General features: G+C 41.7%; 1 protein-coding gene across 1 annotated transcript in view; it reads left to right on the top strand.

The window, feature by feature from the left end:
* Lar (tyrosine-protein phosphatase Lar) overlaps positions 1–22,947 on the top strand; it is a 2,342,166-nt gene that overhangs the window by 902,732 nt on the left and 1,416,487 nt on the right. The window lies entirely within an intron of this gene.

The raw sequence follows: 22,947 nt of genomic DNA, 5'->3' as shown, positions 1-22,947 counted from the left end.
AAGGCTATATGCCGACACCGGGTTTTACCTCCCTACCTCATTACAATTATAATCCCGCATCCAGACATGCAGGTCGCCCATAACCGTCAGATGGAAAGACCTGTACCAGGCTAGCTAATCATGACCTCTGACACTCCCAGTACTAAAAGCATACGATAAATAAACTGATGTGAGACATCACTGACATGGAGATTTGCTTGACCAGAAGTATACAATTTGGGGATATGGTATGTCAGTAGAGTGGTGTCTAATTAGCTCTAACACTATGATTGTGAGTTGTTCAATAATCTGTTAGTGAAGGGTAGTACAGCTAGTTTATGTGTAACATATTTTTATCTGGAAACATTCCTGTATTTACCGATTCTTAGTTTTGACTTGAATTGGAGAAACAAAAGGCTGTTTGGTGGAAGTAGGTATCTTAGGTAGGTTATACGCTTCTTTACTTTATAAATGTTTCTTATTGTTATAAAAGAATGAATTGGTTAAAACATGATTTAAGTTATATTCCGAGAATATAACAGAAAAGGAATTTAGCATTCGAATTCGTTGTGGTATACGCAATGTATACGCTTTGGCCTACTGTGCCAAGTCCTTAGAGTTAGTCCCATAAGAGCAATGTACAGCGCTCGTCTTCCTCAGCAGTCCTGGCACAGCTCCGAGGCCCTGAGGTAACGCTATAGCAGTTCCCTAGAGTTGATCCCACAAGAGCAATGTATACACTCCCCAGAGTTAGTCAGTCCCATAAGAACAATGTATAGCGGCATCTTCTTTAGAAGTCCTAGCAAAGTTCCAGACTCTGAGGTAGCTCTCCAGACGTGGTCTCATAAGAGAAATGTATCACCATTAGCCCCTGTACCAGCTCCCCAGCGTTAGTCCCATAAGGCCACAAAATAGAGCTATCTTGCCCATTAGCCCCTGTGCCACTTTTTCGTTTGTCTCACTACTTTCGTCAACACAGTAATGCAATGTTTAGTGTGTGTCCAATGGTATTTGAAACACGCTCGACCACGACGCAGTTTATCTGAGTCTCCACTTCAAAAGTTTGTAGTTTTACATGGTTGCTAATCTCATGATCCTTAGCCACAAGATTTACTGTTTTATGTAGAATACGAACCAAGTATCGTGGCTTCTGATATGACCTACATGCATTGACTAGAATTCGAAATAGGACCATCTTAGCGAGAAGTCAACGATGATGTCATTGAGATCTGATTCATGAAGATCCCCCAACCCACTAATAATGATTGATGAGTTAAAAACAGTAAAAATTAAAACTGTCAATTCATTCATTCATTCATTCATTCATTCATTAGATCAATCAATATGGTAATCTGTCCATCGTTTTACCGCCGCTGCTCATCGCTGGTTCATCTCATAGGTATTGCTGGGTTTACAGAGTACTTGTCTGAATGATAAGCTCGTTATGTGAGGTTACCTGTTCGAATTTCGTTCCGTTGGGATTTTAGGACTTGGTAGAATATCTCTGAAGTCCAAACCCCCCCCCCCCCCTAATACTACACTCCACGATCTTATATACCACCCTTCCGAATGAGCTGTCCGAAAGAAGAGCTCAGTAAGTAGTGAACTAGTCGAATAACGTGTTACTGATTAAAGCATATTTCAACTCCAGTACGTAGCCGGTTGAGAAAGATGGTAGTGCTCTTCTACGTTAGAATTCAAGTGTGAGTTTTTGATGGTTGAGGTATGTTGGAGTTGCCGGGGGCTTGTGACTGCTATATTGTCTTAATGTTTTCGTTGGAGTAGGGAGGAGGTACGACTAGGCAACCATCCCCTCCTTTTAAAGCTCATGAGCCATGAATCAGTTTGGTGGAAATTGACGACACCATCAAGATAATTAGCAGCAATAGTACGTTGCGTGTAAACTTTATAAACTTTGTGAACATCTAGGTATACAAGGGCGCTTCAAAAAATAAGGTATCAAGAATTATCACCGGTGACATATTCACCATTGTGTTCGTATTTCCCTCGAGGGCCTAAGTAGGACATCACAGCTTTATCATGCAGTCGTCAGATGGTGCATACGTTGCGTCTGACCCTCGGAATATCAGTTGAAAGTGGCCGCGCTCACAGAAACATGTTCGAAATTGGAAGTGTGGAAGGTGATCCGGTTTTTTGCGTCTGAAGGGTACCTCATCGTTGGAAATTCATCAGCAACTTGATGACGTGTACGGTGTGAATGTCATATTACGGAAACAGATTTGGCATTTGTGCATTACATGTGTGAATTATTACTGTGCTTCCGGTGCGAAGCAGTAGACCATTCCCTCTCGCGTACAGCCCCAGCCTGGCACCCAGTGATTTCTATCTCTTCGGATCGTTGAGGAGGCACCTGGGTGGTAAACAATTCAACGACGATATGACGTTTTGCAGGCCGTAACGACGTTACTTCAGGAACTGGACGCAGATTTCTTCCATGCCGGCAATGATGCCTCGGTGGATCGTTGGAACAAGTGCTTAGACAAGAATGGTGACTGAGTGGTAATGAGTATCAGTGCCCTTCTGCTGTGTATCCTTATACTGTATCTGCATATAAAATAAAGTTCTCCGTGGAAAGACTTCTTACCTTATTTTCTGGAGCTACTTTGTTCGAGTACACTACATATCGGGTGGATGTAATACAGTACATGGATGTGGATAAAATTACGGTTGTGATGCGGGCCGGTATCCATCCCGGAAGGAGCCATCTCATGCCACTTGCGAAAGAGAAGTGTTATGCAGGTGTTGTTCACAAGATCAGATAGAGCTGGCATTCAGCAAGCACGCCCCACTGCGAGCTCAGCATAGTTGTATTAATGCCATGTCATCAGTTTAACAGATAATGCTGCCCTTTGTAAGCTCGCGAGTCTCGGCTAATGGCTTGAGAATTAAGGTGAGCAACGTCACCTCATAACACCATGAAGGTAGAATTAACGTTCCTTCCTTGAGTTTAATAGCAACTTGTCATTGCTGTACTGTAACATGCGATCTTTCTCAGTTTCTCATATTCTTATTAAAGAATTTGCAGATCTTTCTTGATTCTTATCATACGCGACTTGAAAGAGAGTCCGGAGACATTTAGCGAACATATCGCGTGGGTTTTATACCTTGTATTTTTAATATATATATAATTATTATTATTTATGTAGGAGTAGCTTGTCTGCTTCTTACTTAACAGCTTCGAATTGATTTTCCGGTTCATCCAATGATTGTTATCCCAGACTGAGAGATTGGGTTCACTCAGCCCCATGATATTAAATCAGGGGCCATCTGATATGAGGCATAATACCCTACCGTAAAAACAAAACAGTCCATACGACTGAGGAAGTTGTCGCTTTTGCCGACAACTATCGTTAGCGAAAACGATTATCGTTGTTTGAAGAATCGGTACTATTCCATTATTCCTCGAATATTAGGAGTGGTTTGTTGCCTTTTTGTACTTCCCTTAAAACAATAAACAACACCACCACCACCATGCTGGCTACGTGACATTCGAGTATTTGATAGCTCTGTGGTTAAGCAGTCGACGTCCTAGTAGGCCAGGACCTGTAATAAATCTCTTTATGTACCAGTTCAGTCTTTATTATTATTATTATTATTATTATTATTATTATTATTATTATTATTATTATTATTGCGTCCATTGCATGCATCGTTGTAATCCATGCCGGTCTAACCCTTAATGAACTACGAGTTCCAGACTGGTCCGTGATAAATTATATTTTATTGCACACTATACTCCAGAAACTATACTACTTGATGGATTTCGTTCAGGCACGCGAAGTACATTACGTGTATGAACAGATTATCTGTATCGCCTAAATAAGAGTTATATCTGTAATAAATAAAAATATTCTCCCTTCAATAAGAAACGAATACTATTGTCGTAACTTTGAACGTTGTTTCAACATTCGACCTCTTGCTGGAGTAGAATCACTTTTCATTTTACAGTACCCTAGATACCTACATTAACTTCATTTTGAAGCTTCAAGGGAATTTTAGAACAATAGACTGATTGAACGTGGCTAGCTTCTTTTCCTTCTGGCGTTGCAAAGGCTCTAATAGAATCAAGTTCATTTGTTTGAGGCGTTTAAATGCGGACAACTGATTAATGGTGGAAAGTTAAATGACGGCAACAGAATATAACCGACGGGGGGGATGTGACGACCGGGCCAGCCACTGTATTGTTTCCCGCAGTTCATTAATAAATGGAAGTACTCTGTCACATTTGTGGCCTGGACGACACGATCAATACTCTTCCAACAACGCCACTTTCAAGAAATCTCTAGCTTCCTTTCATGAGTCGTTGACTCTACAGTCAATGTCAAGAAATATCGTGCAGAATTTGTTATCGAAGTTAAGTTATTGAAGTAGAGTGATGGATAGGGCTGTGCACACTTAACGTAACAACACGTTTGTGGGCATGAATAAATAAAACTAATCAATATTTCATATTCATAGGCTTATACAAAGCGATTCAGGGCCAGTACTGCCGCCTATTTTACCATAGAGAAAAGTCATATAAACTTGAGCTGTGTTTTCAATGTTTACAGAGTTACACCCCTTTGGAATGTGTTTTTAAACTGTTGATCATTCACATAGAGTATTTACTTAAATGCATAACATGTCATTTTGGGAATCAACTGGGTGAAATTGTAGTTAGCAGATCGTCCTATGGCGATGACTTGGTCATAATGACTGTCGGTTTTGGAAAACGTACAATCGGATATCAATGAAATGAACAGAAATCGGATGAGTACGAAATTACGAAATTAAATTGAGCACTTCCGAGAATGAAGTGGCCTGCCCCACGATCTAGAGGTAGAGAGGGTGTGTCTTACCCGGCCTCAGTTTCAACACCCGGCCAGTTCAGGGATTTCTACCTGGATCTGAGGGCTGGTTCGATATCCACTAAGCCTACGTGAGAACTATTGAGGAGCTATTTGATGGTTAGATAAGCGACACTGGTCTAGATAGCCGTGAATAAACGACCTAGGGGATTCGTCGCTCACGAGTCACCTCGAAATCTGCAGGCCTCCGCTGTTCAGTATTGGTCGCTTGGTTGGCCAATGCCCTTCAGCGTCGTAGTGCCATGTTTAAGAGAAGAAAAAGTAAAATGAGACGGTTGTCAAAAAGCATAAGGCTATTGAATGCCAGATGGTGAATATGAAATATGAACAAGTGAGACAATTTCAAGAATTTGGGGCACGGTTTCAGTGAATGGTAGTATAGTAATAAAATCTAATCAAGGTGTAGGAAAGATAATACAATGAGCTCACAGTTGTAATCAGTGGTGTTTATAAAAAAAGAATTGCGTTCATAGCGAAACTATTACCGTACATCTCTTGGTTTCGGGCCGACTTCTCTGTACAGGAGTAAAACTGGGTGGACTCAGGATAAATTGATAGCTACGAGCCCAGTTTTGCATGCGAAAGATGGATTGAGTAGCTCATATTGTAGAACACTGGCCTTCTATGCTCAAGTTGGCGGATTCCAACCCGGTTCAGTCCAGTGATACTTCAAAGTGCTCAGCCTCCTCTCGGTAGATTTACTGGCACGTAAAAGAACTCCTGTGGGACAAACGTCCAGCACCTCAGCATCTTCGAAAACGATAAAAGTAATTAATGGGACATAAACCCATATAATAAAAGTATTCGAATGCAAAATGCATGTTTTCTTTATATATTTATATTATTACTTTGTTAGTCACATCTTCCTTTCACTGATAATTTGATCTATGTTGGATTGTGCATGTGAATGCATATTTTACTCATAATTATCGTAATAAATTGTTACTTGTCGTCTATCTGTCTGTCTGTCTATCTACGGCCCATTCGTTTGTTTTTGTTTGTTTGTTTGTTTGTTTGTTGATCAACCCGAAGGCTGGTTGGACCCTAAAATAGCACCACCGAGGTTATCCATTTATAACGAATGCAAAAACGTATGGTGGCGCCAAAGTGAGTCGTACTAGACAAGATGAGGAGTGGGTTAGTTTGTGATTGCCTTCCTCACTGGGCCGGAATGTGCTATCGCAGCATGACTGACCTCACGAGTAGCACGTTTCATCACTCAGGCGCACTAGCTGTGCTATGAATGCCATTACTTGCTACCGCCCATACCTTAGCAGTTCCCATATTGCCACAGCCGTAAATGGGACTGGGTCTTTTGTGGAAGCTACATTTTGCTCGGGCCTGTGTCAAAACAAAATACCGCATCCATCACGAAATGGCAACAGGCAGGTCCCCTTTCTGTGATCGAGTAATTAATTAATAAATTCTCGGCAATCAATTGGGTATAGATTAAAAATAAATTAAAAGACATGTGTGTGCGTGTGTGTGTGTGAGTGAGTAACAGGGAAACATCCATAATTGTTTGATTTGTTAGTGGTTCAACGTTGCATCAACTCAGACGGGTTTGCTTGAGGTCTGCTGTTGTTGGTGTTTGAACCCATCGTCTCCGTAATGAAAACTTTCAGCCACACGACCCCGTACCGCATGAACAGTTCGTTCGGCGGACACCCCCTCATAAACTTCCAAATAGGTGAAATGTATTTGTTACGTTGCAATGATTTGTTGATTATATGACTTAGGTGTTTTGTAATAAAAACAGTGTCAATCTGAACAGTTTCTAATACGGCTTTCGGCAGTTATGGTCATATTCCACCGAACCAAGGGATATGACGCAATATTGGCGTGTAACAGAGTTTGGAGATGGTAACTCACAAAGCAGTCATGTATAGTGAATGAAGCCAATCTACGACTGGGAATATCGACGGTGCAACAAAGGCATCAAAGGATTTAGGAAATCCTCAATATGAGGTTACGTCTAATCTAATGTCTTTCATTAGTTGCCTTTTCCAGCTACACTGCATTATCGTTTGCAGTCAGATAATTTCTCCTTCTATTAGTAGAAAATAGCAATCACATTTTTCTATCCTCTCTGCTAAGTTTACTTTTACTTGCGGTAGGATATTTAACCACCCAATTTACGAAAAATGTGTACGACCAGCGTTCAGTATTTCGGTACGCCTATGGTGTAGTGTTTGTTACAATGACCAGTCTACTAATTAACTTAAAAGCTTATTACCTTTGATTTAGTGACAATGTAGCTGCTAGAAAATAATTGGTTTTACGTCCAATTAACTACATTTTACGGTTTTGGAAACACCGAGGTGCCGGAATTTTGTCCTACAGGAGTCCTTTTTACGTGCCAGTAAATGTACCGACACGAGGCTGATGTATTCGAGTACCTTCAAATACCACCAGACTGAGCCGGTTTCGAACCTGCTCAGTTAGCTTCAGAAGGACAGCACTCTACCGTCGGAGCTACTCAGCCCGGCTAACATATTGTTACTTGTAATAACAATATTGTAACGTTTAAGAGATTTTGACTTAAAAGGCTATCCGCGCGGTGTGAGTCACAGCTGTGAACTTGATTGAATTCGGGAGGTGGTGGGATCGGACTCTACCATCGACAGTCCTGAAGATTATTTTCCGTTGTTTCTCGTTTTCACGCAAGACAAATAGTGGGGCTATACCTTAATTAATTCCACGGCCGTTTCCTTCCCAATTCTAGCCCTTTCCCAACCTTGCCTCACCGAAAACCTTACCTCTGCTAGTGCGACGTCCAACCGCAGAAAAGAGAGAGAGAGATTAAGCCGTAAAAACGAGGCCATTTCAATAAATAAGGTAACAGACCATTTTATTTCGAGAGTGTATTTAACTCCTTCGTAGAAGTTTAATCTATGCATTGCTCCTTGGCTGACTGATCAACTACGTGGTCATTGGTTAAGGGGGCCCTGGTATCGATTCCTGGCCTGGTTGGAGATTTTAATTCCTAAGTCTCGAAGACTGGGTGTTTCTCAGTACACATCTGTTCTAATACACACAACATATTACACTATGAACCTTCACAGGTACCACAATAAATAATGAATCCAAGTATGTTTGGTTTCAGGAAGGGCATCCGGTCGTAAAGTAGGGCCAAATCCGTATGCGCGATACCGTTCACATCCGTGAACTCATCACTCTGTGGGAAAAGCAGTGAAAGAAAGAAATAATAAAAATATATTCATGTAAGCGAACGAAAACCTATTTATTTAAAAGTTTCCGCTTCCAGAATCTTACCCGGTTGCAGAAAAGCCAAACATAATTTGACCGAAGTTTCATTTGCAATCAGTGTGGGTTTGAGTGGAAATCATTAAATTTTTAAATTTTTGTGGCAGAAAGAGCAATCAGTGTTTGGTCCGTCAGATTTGACCAGCAAGCTCGTGTTGATCAAGCGCTGATTCTCCGATAAGTGCCTGCAATCTTTCAACTAAAAAGTGCTATTGTTTCACTAAATGCGTCTGATTAAACGTGATAACAAATTGAAAATCTTCATGCATACGGTACGATTTAAATGAGGCAATATTTTGTTTTCTGTAGTCATTAGTCTATATATGTATAACCTCAATCTTATACCGTTTTTGAACAAAGAACAAATTAATTTGTATCAACAAAATTACTTCAAGTATTGAAATAAAATACTCATCCCTGGTATATTAATATTCATGTAAAACCAAACTTTAGAATTAATAAACCAACATGAACAAATCTTGAACCTATCTGCAGCATGCTTGTTTGCACTTTTGAAATTTTCATACTGTTCTCCGATCATTGCAAGCAGTGTTCCGTGGCTTATTCGCCAGTCTTATTAATAACTACATTTATTTTTTGATGTATTTGCTCGACACCATCCTTACCGAATCAACATGGCAGTGGTACTGACTTGCGGTGTTGCCATACAAATTTTCTTCTCAGATCTTCAATCAATAAATTGATTGGTGATTACGTTTTCTGCAACGCAGTTGGAAATTAAAGTTGATGCGCAATCAGCTGATCTGCCATCAAGGACCGACTTGGATATTTCTTGCTAACGGGCATTAAAGAAATAGCGCCAAGCGTGTCTAAACCGTCATCTTTGGTCGTGTAAATGTCTACACCGTCCTTGTTTTCCAGCATAAAGTTTGTCTAACATAGAAAGGCTCCATATTTGCAATTTAGAAATTATATTAACTTATAACATGAAGAAAATCCGTCCATGTGTTTGTCCTGTTCCCAGGTTATGATCGTTAGCCGATTACGGGTTATGGTCCATTGACGGATTTCAACATATAGGCTACTTGACATAAAATCAGGAAGTACACATTACACGGGCGCTGTTCGAGTTTTTATTATTTTTTAAGACCACTTTTACGACAAAGTTAAATGCCTGTTAAAATCTTGTCCTGATCGTGGTGATGTTTCTTTATACTGTATGACGCTGTCAGATGGACGGACGGATCGAGCAGAAGACGAAGATTACGACTTTCTCGCTACGTGTCCACAGATGTTATACTGAAACGTTCCCCTGGCTATTTGGCATTTTATACTGAAGTTACTCTTTGGCTACTGGATCGTTTGCCCGTTAGGTGGTTCCACCTCCTCCTTCCCATATGGGAGCTTTCACGAATAAATCATAGACGTAGTTTGATAATACACTACTCACTATATAGCCTAAAGAACTTTAAATGGGAGAAGTAAGCAAATTTTTATCCGTGTCATAAACGACTTGGTATCTTGTTGTAGTGACTATAACTGTGAAGACCGGGCGAGTTAGCCTTGCGTTTAGGGGAGAGCAGCTGTGAGCTCGCATCCGGGAGATAGTGGGTTCGAATCCCACTGTCGGCAGCCCTGACGATGGTTTTCCGTGGTTTCCCATTTTCACACCAGGCAAATGCTGGGGCTGTACCTTAATTAAGGCGACGGCCGCTTCCTTTCTATTCCTAGGTCTTTCCTGTCCCATCGTCGCCATACGACCTATCTGTGTCGGTGCGACGTAAACCAAATAGAACTATTAAGTCCGTATCGTCTTTGAATTTCAAACATCAATTAACTTCAAAACGATATTGGGTCCGTTTTGAAGAAAATCTGGTTATTATTTGTTTGGCTTAGCATTTTAATTTTACGGAATTTTTCAGCTTAAAGCATTCACGGACTATTCTCAGTATTTGTTGTTGTTGTTGTTGTTTCATTATAGGGACGTGTTCTGAACAACAACCTCAGATCTTAACCGCGTGTGTGTATGTTGCCACATAACCTGAGTTGTCGTTGTTGAGTTGAGTCTCTCTGTGTTGTTTTAAAGGGTAAGTATTGAGTGAGAAGCATATGTGTTAACGTCGCAGTGTTACTTTGCAATTTTTCCTTTGCATTTTTAAGACAGTATTGAAAAATATTGGACTTGGCTGATTGGCTCGAATGCTGGTTTTCTGAACCCAAGTCAGCGGGTTCGAGCCCGACTGAGTTCGGTAGTACTGTGTACGCCAGCATCGGGTCGTTAGATTTATTGTCCCGCGGAACAAACTTCTGGCACCTCGATGTGTCCGAAAGCCATAAAAATAATTAGTGGGACGAAACACATGATTGAATATTAGTATGAGACAGTATTCGGAGAGGATCTTTAAAAAGCCCATCTCGTTACTTATCATTATACATTCACTGTGAGTAGCGCTCTGGCTCTGAATTGATTGGCCATCTGTGTGACTTCTTGCAATCCTCTAACACAGACGTCATCACGTAGTTGCTCTAGGGAGCCAGTGTTCCTTGCTCCGCTCGGGACGGCTGTTTGTCACGTTACAAGAGAGCAGGGGACAGGCGGGTTGCATACCGTGCCCGTACTATACCTTTGCGCCACTGGCCTGCAGTATGTACTACGTCTTGCACTTCCCCTACTTCTTCCCCTGCTTGCTCGCTAAGCTGCTCTCATTCCTCGAGAGCGGGGAGCAAACTGGCTCCGAAGGCATTTCGCTCTCGACTGACGATGCCTGCGTCTAACATGTGTAGGATGACTACTAATGCTTCTTGTGGCCATTGGTGGTTTTTCTTCGTAACTAATGAGGCATGTTGAATTGAGTGGAAACCACTTCTTCCTATGCGGCTAAGTATCCCTTCGATTATTATCGATTTTAGGAACACCAGTGTGCCGACATTTTTTTTTATTGAAAAGAAGGTTTTAAACTTGCCAAAAATCCAGTGAGTGTTACAGTGAGGTTCGGACCGGAAACTTTCATCCCGGCGGGTGTAGTAGTAATCTGAGTCGCTAGATAATAATTATTATTTCTGAATACCTTCATTGTAATTTTCGCTGTTGGACGGGTGTGTCCCTACAGATATTTTTATCAATGCTTTCTTTATTGATAATATGAAAATAATCATTCCGTGCCATATTCCTTCTCTGATTTTTCTTTCCTTTTATTTTAAATGAACACTTGTCTATTTCAAAATCATCACCACTGGTATTTCGTATTTTTATCACATGTTGAGAGATTTCGTCAGCCTGTGGTGCATTCCCACTGGTGGTAGAATCAAGATTGGCCAAAGTAACCGCTGCATTCTGGCGGTTAACCTTCCGGCCTGTGATCACAGGGTTGTGGTGGGGCGCGTTCCATGCTTCTGTCCTAGCCTCACTCAGCACCTCCACTAAACACGCTACCAACTGCATGTCTGTAAATCTTACAGTTTTATGCCCCCAATTAAGTTTTAACACCCGGAAGAGCATCCGCATAAAACAGATCGTAGACTCCGAGGGAAGAATTCAGTGCCGACAGAAATGAACGGCGGCGTCAGCTTAGTTCCCTTCAATGGCTTGTAAGGACTTCGATGTAGTTAATGACAAATCGAACGGATTCCCGTTTAAATCGCCTTAAAAAGTATAGAAAGATATTCATTTATGACCACTGTGTTCAAATTTATGCCTTCGCAGAGTTTTGTAATAATAAAACTTCCATCTTAAACATTGTAGCGACTACAATTGCGGATGGCGAGGTCAACCTACAAATAAACAGACCCTGTCTCTCTGACTGGCTGACAGACTTTGTTATCGCTATCTGGAATTTATTTTTTAAAATATAATGGTCTGATTTCAATACGTATTGATTATGTACGCCTATGTGCTGAAAAATCGATCGGCTTTTTGGTGTAGGCAGCCGTTTTCATGTTATAGTAAAATGCATTATTTTTCATCCTTTTTTAAAAGTTTGATTTATGTCGCACCGACGTCTTATGGCGGGGACGAGATAGGAAAGGGCTAGGAGTAAGAAGGAAGTTGCCGTGGCCTTAATTAAGGCACAGCCCCAGCATTTTCCTGGTGTTAAAATGGGAAATCACAGAAAACCATCTACGAGGCTGCCGACAGTGGGGTTCGAACCCACTACCTCTCGAATGTAAGCTGATAGCTTCGTGACCCAAACCACGCGGCCACTTGCTTGATTAGTATAGTAAAATTAAAAGTAAGACACACTCGTTACAAAATCAGTAGCCGACAAGGGTGTTGAGAGTGCAGGGCAAATCAGTTCAATGTGTGTACTGGACGGTGAAATTGTGCTTTACTTTCTTCGCCGATTAATTTTATGTCTGAAGGTGTCCATTTTCTCTCTAAAACCTAAAGGAGAAACACGTCGTCACCACTTGGTATGAGCATTCTGCATATTTTAGTGAATTAAAACTCTTAATATGGAGCTTCATGTAAATATATTCAACTGCATGGGTACTCGCGTCACAAGAAAACGGATATATACCAAAACTAAAAATCATTTAGGTAATAATAATTATTATTTTTAAACCTGGAGCGAGTTACTTAGTAATACGAAACTTCTGCCGAACATTACTGGGGATAGCTTGAGACGGCAACATTACTCCTAAAATAATAAGTAAAGATATGTTGGCTCAAATATAATAACGGAATTAGTTGTAATTTACACGAGTTCGATTTTGGAGGCATGTGTGTATTTTCAGTTCCATTCCTGTTCTTCCTTACATTTAACATATTTAATTGCATTTCTTCCTGTATTCATCCCATTTGTTTTCGTGCACTACAATACATCAGTAACGTAATACGAAGATCTTTACCCCTATTCTCATTTCCCTATTGATTTAAATAGTGTCCTCAATTAACATTAAACTGTGGAAGGACAGAGAGGACTCTTGCCTTTCTTCACTCTTATTTCTTTTTAATATTGCAGTTTAATTTAATGTCTGAAATATTTATTTTCTACCCTTTCTATCAATGCTGAATTTCTTCAGTATTTTAAATATCAGTTCATTCTGTTGAATGAAATCAGTGAATGAAAGATTTAGGATGTTGGTTTATCATTTAACTTCTTTCTGACCCGTGTGTTAGCGGCATCACGTGCTCTTCAAAGTCCCGGAGTCCCTTACAGGGCCTCGGGGAGGGCATATCGTTTGATAAGCTGACATAAAGGGTAACGAATATAGCGTGTTTGTATTCCTGAAGGAGTGCGTTGTTTACCGAAAGGCTGGAGGAAGCGCGCCGTGTCTACAATCAGCGCTGCGGGGAGTTAGTCTTCTGACAGCCGTGGAGCACGTGACAGCTTCTCCGTCTAACTTTACCGGGAATATTGTTGTTTATTTACCCTCGCAGATTTTGGGTGTCTTCGTCGTCGTGTCACGTAAAGTTCATTGGGCTAGATTCACAGTGGAAACTACCCTTATAAATCACGAATGCGACTAGGATGAGGTTGACTTCCTGTGATAAGTTGCGTGTACTATGAGCAGTTCGAAAATAACTGCGCTATCAACTTTCAAAAATTACATATTTTATTAGAAATATGAGTGTAAGCATCATCATCGTTTTACAGTTCCATTTTCACTGATACTGTTGATAAGTCTATGTCACTCTGCACTATTCATGTACACTACGGCTTATTTTTCACGCCATCACTCAGTGTCCTTCCCCAAGCTGAAGTGTCAGTCTCCATCCGGTTGGTTAGGTCTTAACAAGTAGTTTACTTACATCTTTCCGCATGTCGAGACTTGTCCGCACCTCGTCTTCTGTTTCTACCCCAGCAAAGGCTGCTGTACTGTGTAAATGCTCTTCATTATTGAGAATGAGAAATAAATAAAGAATTAATCGTTCAAATGATTGATTTTGCAATTGGAGCCGTTTCCTAGATGGGGAAGGAGTACGTAATTATGTAGCCATCTCTGTACAGGCCGCGAAGTCCCTTGGAGGAATGGATGGCAAAAGCTTACATTTTTTGTAACGTAGGTTGTAAGTGCGTCAAAGTGGTTTGCTCATTGCCTGACCGTTATTGCCCCCACATGAATTAAAATGGTACTCATTTCTGGTGTAGACTCTAAGAACCTCAGGGTCATGTGTCTCTCCGAAAATGGAACACTCGTTTCTAAATCTTTTAATTTCTTGACGTAGATACGAACCCACGTTGTTTTACGTGAAGCGAGCACCCTTTGACTCCATCGGCTACGCAGCCCCGTGTGTTATTCAGCCTAAATATGAAATGTACCTAATATAATTTGATTCAACACACATTCACTTTAGCGGATTTACTATTAGTGTTAAATTTTGCATTTCCGGTGGTTCCCTCGCTGAATTGACGAGACATAATATTCATTCCACCGGAGTGTAAAAATGTGTAATCTTTCCGGGATTTGACCTGCCGAGTACGCACTGGCGGTGTACGAGTTCAGCATTACGCCTGGTGGAGTGTGTGAAATAGCTTGGTCCGGTCATAATGGTCTATTAACTTATCTATAATTCAGCTGGATTTCGAAACAGATGTGAAATATTGAAAGGCTTTTCCATTTTCTATATGACTGATGCCGGGGTCGACGAATAATCAATAGCCTACGTGAAACTGCCTTGCCCCAATCCACATTGTGAGGTCCATGAATAAGTACTTGGCAGATGAAGTTCTGTCTTTCAGCTTTGGTCTTTATCAGAACTGTACATTTCCGCTTTGATTGCGAAAAGCTTTACTAGTAATCAGTTTTCTAGTACAAGAAAACGATTTCATTTTTTTTTACAATTTGCTTTACGTCACACTGACACAGATATAGGTCTTATGGCGACGATGGAATAAGAAAGGGGTGGGAGTAGGAAGGCTTTTCGCGGATGATGTTATTTTCTATAGAGTAATAAATAAGTTACAAGATTGTGAGCAACTGCAGCGTGACCTAGAAAATGTTGTTAGATAGACAGCAGGCAATGGTATGTTGATAAACGGGGTTAAAAGTCAGGCTGTGAGTTTCACAAATAGGAAAAGTCCTCTCAGTTTTAATTACTGCGTTGATGGGGTGAAAGTTCCTTTTGGGGATCATTGTAAGTATCTAGGTGTTAATATAAAGAAAGACCTTCATTGGGGTAATCACATAAATGGGATTGCAAATAAAGGGTACAGATCTCTGCACATGGTTATGAGGGTGTTTAGGGGTTGTAGTAAGGATGTAACGGAGAGTGCATATAAGTCTCTGGTAAGACCCCAATTAGAGTATGGTTCCAGTGTATGGGACCCTCACCAGGATTACCTGATTCAAGGATTGGAAAAAATCCAAAGAAAAGCAGCTCGATTTGTTCTGGGTGATTTCCGACAAAAGAGTAGCGTTACAAAAATGTTGCAAAGTTTGGGCTGGGAAGAATTGAGAGAAAGAAGGAGAGCTGCTCGACTAAGTGGTATGTTCCGAGCTGTCAGTGGAGAGATGGCGTGGAATGACATTAGTAGACGAATAAGTTGGAGTGGCGTTTATAAAAGTAGGAAAGATCACAATATGAAGATAAAGTTGGAATTCAAGAGGACAAACTGGGGAAAATATTCATTTATAGGAAGGGGAGTTAGGGATTGGAATAACTTACCAAAGGAGATGTTCAATAAATTTCCAATTTCTTTGAAATCATTTAGGAAAAGGCTAGGAAAACAACAGATGGGGAATCTGCCACCTGGGCGACTGCCCTAAAAGCAGATCAGTATTGATTGATTGATTGAGTGATTGATTGATTGATTGATTGATTGATTGATTGATTGATTGATTGATTGATTGATTGATTGATTGATTGATTGATTGATTGAAGGAAGCAACCGTGGCCTTAATTCAGGTACAACCCCAGCGTGAAACCACGGTAAAGCATCTTCAGGGTCGAAAGTCCGCCACTTTGCCTAGCTCAGCAGAGAAGCTGCGTGGAACGTCCGGACATAAAGGTATGGGTCGAAAAATCTATCTAAAAATTAACTTAAAAAGTGGTGGAGAGGTTTATTAACAAGAGGCATGAGAAAAAATTATAACCTTCTCAGATAAAAAATTAAATTACAAAATCTTGCAGTGAAATTTGTCTTCAAAATTTCACATAGAAACACGGGTCTCGAACCCAAAACACAAGTAGTAAAGTGGTATACGGTGGTATTATTGTGATTTTGACGCAGGATTTAGATACATTAAACTGCTAGGGTACGTAGCCTCGATCTAAATCATCTCTTGACGTGAAATATAATTATAGATTCGCACATCTCGGCCTAAACAAATCCGACCTAGTCGGTAAAGAAATATAATAAAGACTTGCTTGAGTCTGTCATATACCCCCCCAAAACACTGAATTTACAATCGCGGGGTGCGCCCGGAACAAATTGGAGAGGCACAGACCCTCAAAACCTCAAATCAGCACGCACTGTGATTCCCTTCATCAACGATGCACACAATGACAATGGACAAAAATACATCGAACAAACATACGCAAGATAAAAATAAACACATCCTGAAAAAGAAAACGTTGGACATCATCATTGTCTAGGGTCCTAGGTCTCGAACGCAAGACCTCTAAGGCTCTGGATGTCAACTGCCATGTATTGCGCACGGCGGGTACTTGCCGGCTAACTTAGCAAACCCTGGTCAGCTGTGGAGAGGGAACGTGAAAAGCGATATTTTTACACGCACACAGAAACTAACCTGCCTCGGTCTGAATAACGGGTTTGTGTGTACATCCCATTCATTCATTGCGGCTCAGTCGGCCAACCTCGACAGTCTTTACCTGCTTTGGGGACAACAGACCTTTCTCCTCTGGGCTCTCGAAAGCATTCTCGTCTTTCATCACGCTGTCAGAGAGGCGTATTTCTGAGCAAAATATGTATCTCATTATGGCACATCAAACTGTGTTCCAATATTATGCCGCAATTAGGCCTCGCATCAGCCTGTACTCAGGCACATAAATCGCATCTCTCAATGAGATAGCCTGTTCTCTGTACGGCTTGTTACGCCTCGCATCTGGAATACACAGGCTCTCTCTTGGCCTCTCGTAGCGTTTAAGCCTCCTCGGGCTACTTCCACACACCACATCTCACGGCGGTGTCACATACACACGTTTCGGATCTCTGACCACGTATCTACCCTCATCCCCCACACAAGTACGGATTAGTATGTTGCGGTATCGTATAAAGGACCATCTCTGAATCACAACGGCTTAAATCTCTTTCTGGTTTCGCTGAAAGATGAAAAACATGCCCTTGCGTAATCATGCACATCCTAAAGCAGTTAGCTATGTCGTCTCTTCCTCGTTCGAATCTCTAGAGGTAAATTGACCTCCAACTCATTTTGACGACTTTGACACCAATATAACCCTCGCGTCCATACATGGCGCATAAGAATTCTACATACAAAATTCACGTACACTAAACTATAATTTCCCTCATACCATCTGAAGCAAAGCTAATAAAACACATGGCTGGCGCCTGCCGTCAGCCCCAAGCTTATACTTAACCTACACTTGAAATAAACATGCCTAAGAATTAAATCTCAAATATTTACAGTGCTGAAAAGTCTCTGAGTCGAATCTACAACTACAATCCATGCTTAAATGCAGTTCAACTCATCTGAAATCCCCCGTCAATGCCTCAGCGCGCCGTTTAGGGCTGCGTTGTGGAATTAGCACATTCTAGCGCTATGTGCGCCGGATCCTGAAGCCTGGCACTTGAATCGTGGGAACGCCATTACATATTTCGTCTTCTTCTTTGTCGACCCTCGGCAAATCCTGGAAACTGGATGCTGAAATATGACACTCCTCTTCACTGCCTTATATGTATTCGAAACAATGCCGCGACGTAGGTCAGATGTTAGTAACTTAATCTGCTACTTATGATATTAGTCCCACCCTGAGTAGAGCCTATAATGGGTATGATACCCGGTCACAACGAGTCCGTATGTCAGTCAACTTACGCGTACCGCACTAAATTGAAGAACTCGATCTAGTTACGATATTTATTTACTCTCAGTAATTGCTCGAATGAGCTAGTCTACTCCCTAACTGTAACTTTCTAATCACTTTGTTAGAGGCACTTTTGTCTCGAGGTTTGATACGAGCGACACGCACTATACACCGGTTTTTCAACAACTTGTCTCCTTGTCTATCCTTTGTAGTGCACTCCAGTGTCCATTGGGCTGTGTACTTCGCCGCTCTCTCTGAAGATTGTCTTTGTGTACCGGCCGCTCCTTTCCAACGGCTGTTTGAATTTAAGTAATGAAACCTTTAACATGCCTACTTGTCACCGCTATGGTGCAAATAGTGCTTCCACAATTCCAATCAATATTTTCCAGTGTTTTACATTCGTCGAAACTTGCACTCGTGTGGAAATAACATCTTAGATTAGCACGCTACTAGGCCTGGAGTGTTCAGATTTGGCTACGTATGTTTGGAACTACTGTGTTCACGTGACAAATTCAAACATATCTGTCTCTGTCCCGCGACCATCATTCTCTATTTCTAACTCGCTTGGGAACGCTATCTACGAGGTCTTCACGAGTAAGTTCAAAATAAATCTTGCTTCCCGTTGGGATTTCCATGAGTAACTGCAAGGACTGCAGCTTGCACTACGGGGTCGTCTCCCCCGAAAGCACGGAGTTTGGCTCTGCATGGTGCTTTATTCGAATATTTTATTAACGTAAAATGAAGATATCTGGACATACGTACATACATTTATACATACACACGTTTTCGTTATAGACTTAGGCTTTTTTAACGTTCAGTCTACAAACTTCAGTGATTTAACTAAGCGCCTTCACAACCTTGTACTTGCAAATAGCTTTGTGGCCACATGTACATCCACACCCCTTGTCATTATATCATTAAATACCTAATTTAAGCATCCTCGCCTTGGTCTCCTTCTACTTGTCCTTACCCTCCATGGCCGAGCACATTATTCCCTTCGGTAATGTCCTTCTCCATTAGCCTCACATGTCCCCCCCCCCGAAACTGGTTTAGCCATACGGCTTCACCCACGGAAGTCCTCCCCCCCCCTCGATTTTAGCCTTGATCTGTTCATTCCAAGTACCCTCCTTAACATTATTCCCTCCTGTTTGTACCCGCAGTCATCCTGTCTACTTTCACGACTTTCGAGCTGGTGGATAAAATATCCTGAGTAGCCTACACCTAAATGTCACTCCCATACTGTAAAAGTCGGTCTGAAGGCACACCGATGTAAAGAATTTTATCCGAAGCTCGCTTCTTTCTCACAGAATACCGTTGATCGCAACTGCGAGCTCATTGCATTAGATTTCTTCTTCTTCCTCTTTTCTTCTATGGCTCAGAGAAAGAAGTTCATTGCAAATCTAGGCCTCTTCAACAATCAACCGCCATTTATCTCGATCCAACGCTAAAAGCTTTCCAATTTCTATAGCCTATTATAATTGTCCTTTCCCATGCCATGTTTCTCTCCATTAATCAGTCCGGCTTTCTTTTGTTGAAGTTTCGCTTTTTTTTTTTTTTTGCAGAGCGGGGTATCAGCCCTACGCCCAACCTCTTTCGGAGGACGGGTAATATTTAGTCAGAGTTTTCTTCCCTTAGTTTTTGAGGAGCCAACCGCACATACTACAAGGCAGCAGTATCTTCACCAGAGCCCCGCTAGCCGACACTTTTCGGGTTTCCTGCTGGGCCTTCACAAAAGCGGTCACGGGGCACACACCTAATAACAATGGCTAAGGGGCAGCTGTCTCTCCACATCCTGCTGACATTAACATTTGTCAAACCTTCTTTCTAAGTTGAACATGGACATGTATCTACATTTGAGTACATAAAATCATGTAGATGTGAACTGTTTAGTTATTATTTTATACATTCTAATTCTTACGTACTAATCTGTATTCATTTTCATCCCCTCCATCTTCCAAGTCCTCGAAATCATATACGTCTTTAAGGTGTTTGACAACGTTGTGCAGCACAGTACAGCTCAGTACTATAATACACAGTTCAAAAAAATTTGGAGATGTTTTGTAACGTCTGGTGTGTGAACGTTAATTTGGTAGATTGGTTTCCAATGGTCGTACAGCATACCTTGATACCTTAGCTACTCAGGGTATGTCAAATCGAAGTTATACTCCATCTGTAGGCGGAGCCATGCATTAAACTGTCAGGTGATCCCTCAAAACAAAGTGAATAGCTGTGCGTCCCTGTGTCGTTTTGAGGTACACAGACTACTACGGTCATTTGAGCACGTTGTACGTAAACCAGCACATCCCATGAGACATCATAACGAGGTTCAAGTCGCAAGGGCCGTCACTTTGATCCAGGAAGGGTGGACGTTTCGTCGTGTTGCTGTGGATCTCAATGTCTCTCCGTCAGTTATTCACCGCTTGTGGAATCGCTACAATGAGAGAGGCTAGTTCACAAGGGGGGTTAGACAATGTCGTGAACGCATGACAACCCAACAGGATAACCAATATCTGACCATCTGTGCGTTGCGGCGTCGTTTAGCAACTGCCAGAGAACTGCAACAAGACCTCAGGAGGGTCACTGGAATCACGGTGTCTGACCAGACAGTAAAGAACTGGTTAAGAGAAGTGTCCTTACGATCCAGACAACCTGTTCGATTGCCCCGTTTAACGCAGCAACATCGCGCAGCTCGCCTTCTGTTTGCCCGTACCCACGTCAACTGGCAACCTCGTCAATGGAGACCTGTGTTGTTCACAGACGAGTCCAGATTTCCACTGACACAGCATGATGGACGTGAGCAGTACATGCCAAATGTCCAGGAAGGCGATCGATTCGGACAAGGTTCTGTGATGGTGTGGGGTGGTATCAGTATTGTTGGTCTTACGGATCTTGTCGCCCGTGGTAGTCCTACCGCTGCGGTGTACATCGAGCAGATACTGCTACAGCATGTGTTGGTTGCTGCATACGATGTTGGCCCTGAATTCGTACTGACGCACCACAATGCGATGCCTCATGTAGCGCGCATCACCAGAGCTGTATTGTGAGAACTGGACATTCAGGAGATGGAATGACCAGCAGTGAGTCTCGACCTTAATCCCATCGAGCATGTGTGGGAAAGGCTTGACAGAAGTGTTCGTGGGCGTCCTGTTTCACCACAGACTCTCTCAAGTCCTCGAACAGGCTTTCATTGAAGAATGGGACCTGATACTGCAACGTGACCTCCGGCGACTTATAAGGAGCATGCCACGTAGGTGCCAAGCTGTGATAAATGGTCGTGGAAGACATTCACCATACTGAAACTCTCCAACTGTGATAAAAATCCACCCTGGAGAACTGTTATCACTTTGTTTTCGCCCCTATTTTGGACATTTCCGGTTGTGTTCTGAAAATGAACGCGAATCCATCGATGTTCTTTTGTATACTTCACCGGTAAAGAAAAAAGGTTTAATTGGTAATCTACCTGGGTGCGAGGTATTGTTTTGTGGAGCATGGCATACGTTCAAAAACATGTTCCCCTAATTTTTTTGAACTGTGTTGTTTTGGTACTTGTTCTAATGAGACTCACATGCAGTTACGAACGATAGGGAACCATTGTTTTAGTGCTTTCATTCTCAAAAGGCATCAGCTCCTTACATCTACTCAAAGCTCTTCTTTCGGCGTATGGTTTTTTCTCTTCCGTACATGCATAAGCATCGCCATTACGGAGTAAACAGTTGACTGCCAGAAGTAGAGTGTGCCCTCTCTCAGAAAATAATGTTGTAGTTACACCTGTATTGCAGTGCGTTCGATTTTTTCAATCCAAAGTGATGTTAAAACTGCCGATTAGAAAATAAGGGGGTAATAGTTGCTATTTTTTATTCACTCCAAAGGAAGCTATAACTTCAAAATAACGAAGTGGTAGCATTATCTACTTTTTGTTCACTTCACCCAATGAGTGAGAACTACGGACCTTGTTAAAAACTCATCCACCTGACTGTACAAAGCTTAACATAGTCGAAGTGGTCTTTCTTATATTTCACGTCTCTAGAGATGCGATTGTTTTGATTGTTAATCGGTACATAATGTCTGACCAAGACTGATAGCGTGATGAGATGACAGTCAAAAACTCACGGTGTTGTCTGTACGCAATGTTGGCTTCAATCAGGCTCCCAGAAAGCATTTTCAATTAAATAATATTAAAACTACGGACTATCTTCTAATTCCCGGCTCCTTGGCTGAATGATCAGCTTACTGGGCTTCGTTTCAGAGGGTCCGGGTTCGATTCCCGGCCAGATCGTGGAATTTGACTTTGGATTTTTCCTCGAGTTCGGGGACTATATGTTTTTGTTCGACTTAATACACGTCTTCATTCACTACATGTCACTGTGCAAACCACTACAGAAACACGCAACAGTGGATGCACCCCTTCACATAGAAAAGGCATCCGGACGCAAAACTGGGATAAATCTATACGAAGTGCCCACCCCATGAAATTTGGAATAGATCCTGAAGAAGCATTAGAATAAGAAGTTGTCCTCTGATGTAATTTCTGATTTCCTAAGATGAATTTAGCTTTAATCCCCTTGTGTTTGGGGGCCGTAGAATGCATTCATTGTATCCCCTTCCTCTGAAACAAAGTTTGACATGGTGCTCAGTTGCTATTGTATAAGTCAACTAATGAAGGGCGCAGGAGGGCGGGAAGGCAAGGCAGTAATAATGCAGAGTGCCTACTCGCATATCTTCGGAATCTTGAGTGGCCACTCCATTTCTTTTCAGAATTCTTTTGCATATAAAAACAAAGAGCTACTTTATAGCTTAATAGCCATTTGTTTTAAATCGAAGTACTCACTCTTTAGTGCCTATTCAAGATAATGCATTTCACTTATTGCTCCACTTACCTGTATCAGGACTCCCACTTTCATCTTTCACCGAGCGAGTTGGCTGCGT

The sequence above is a fragment of the Anabrus simplex genome, chromosome 1 (genome assembly GCF_040414725.1).
Source record: "Anabrus simplex isolate iqAnaSimp1 chromosome 1, ASM4041472v1, whole genome shotgun sequence".
NCBI classification, from domain to species: domain Eukaryota; kingdom Metazoa; phylum Arthropoda; class Insecta; order Orthoptera; family Tettigoniidae; genus Anabrus; species Anabrus simplex.
Note: the sequence above shows the minus strand (reverse complement) of the source record. Positions and strands in the feature narration are given on the sequence as shown.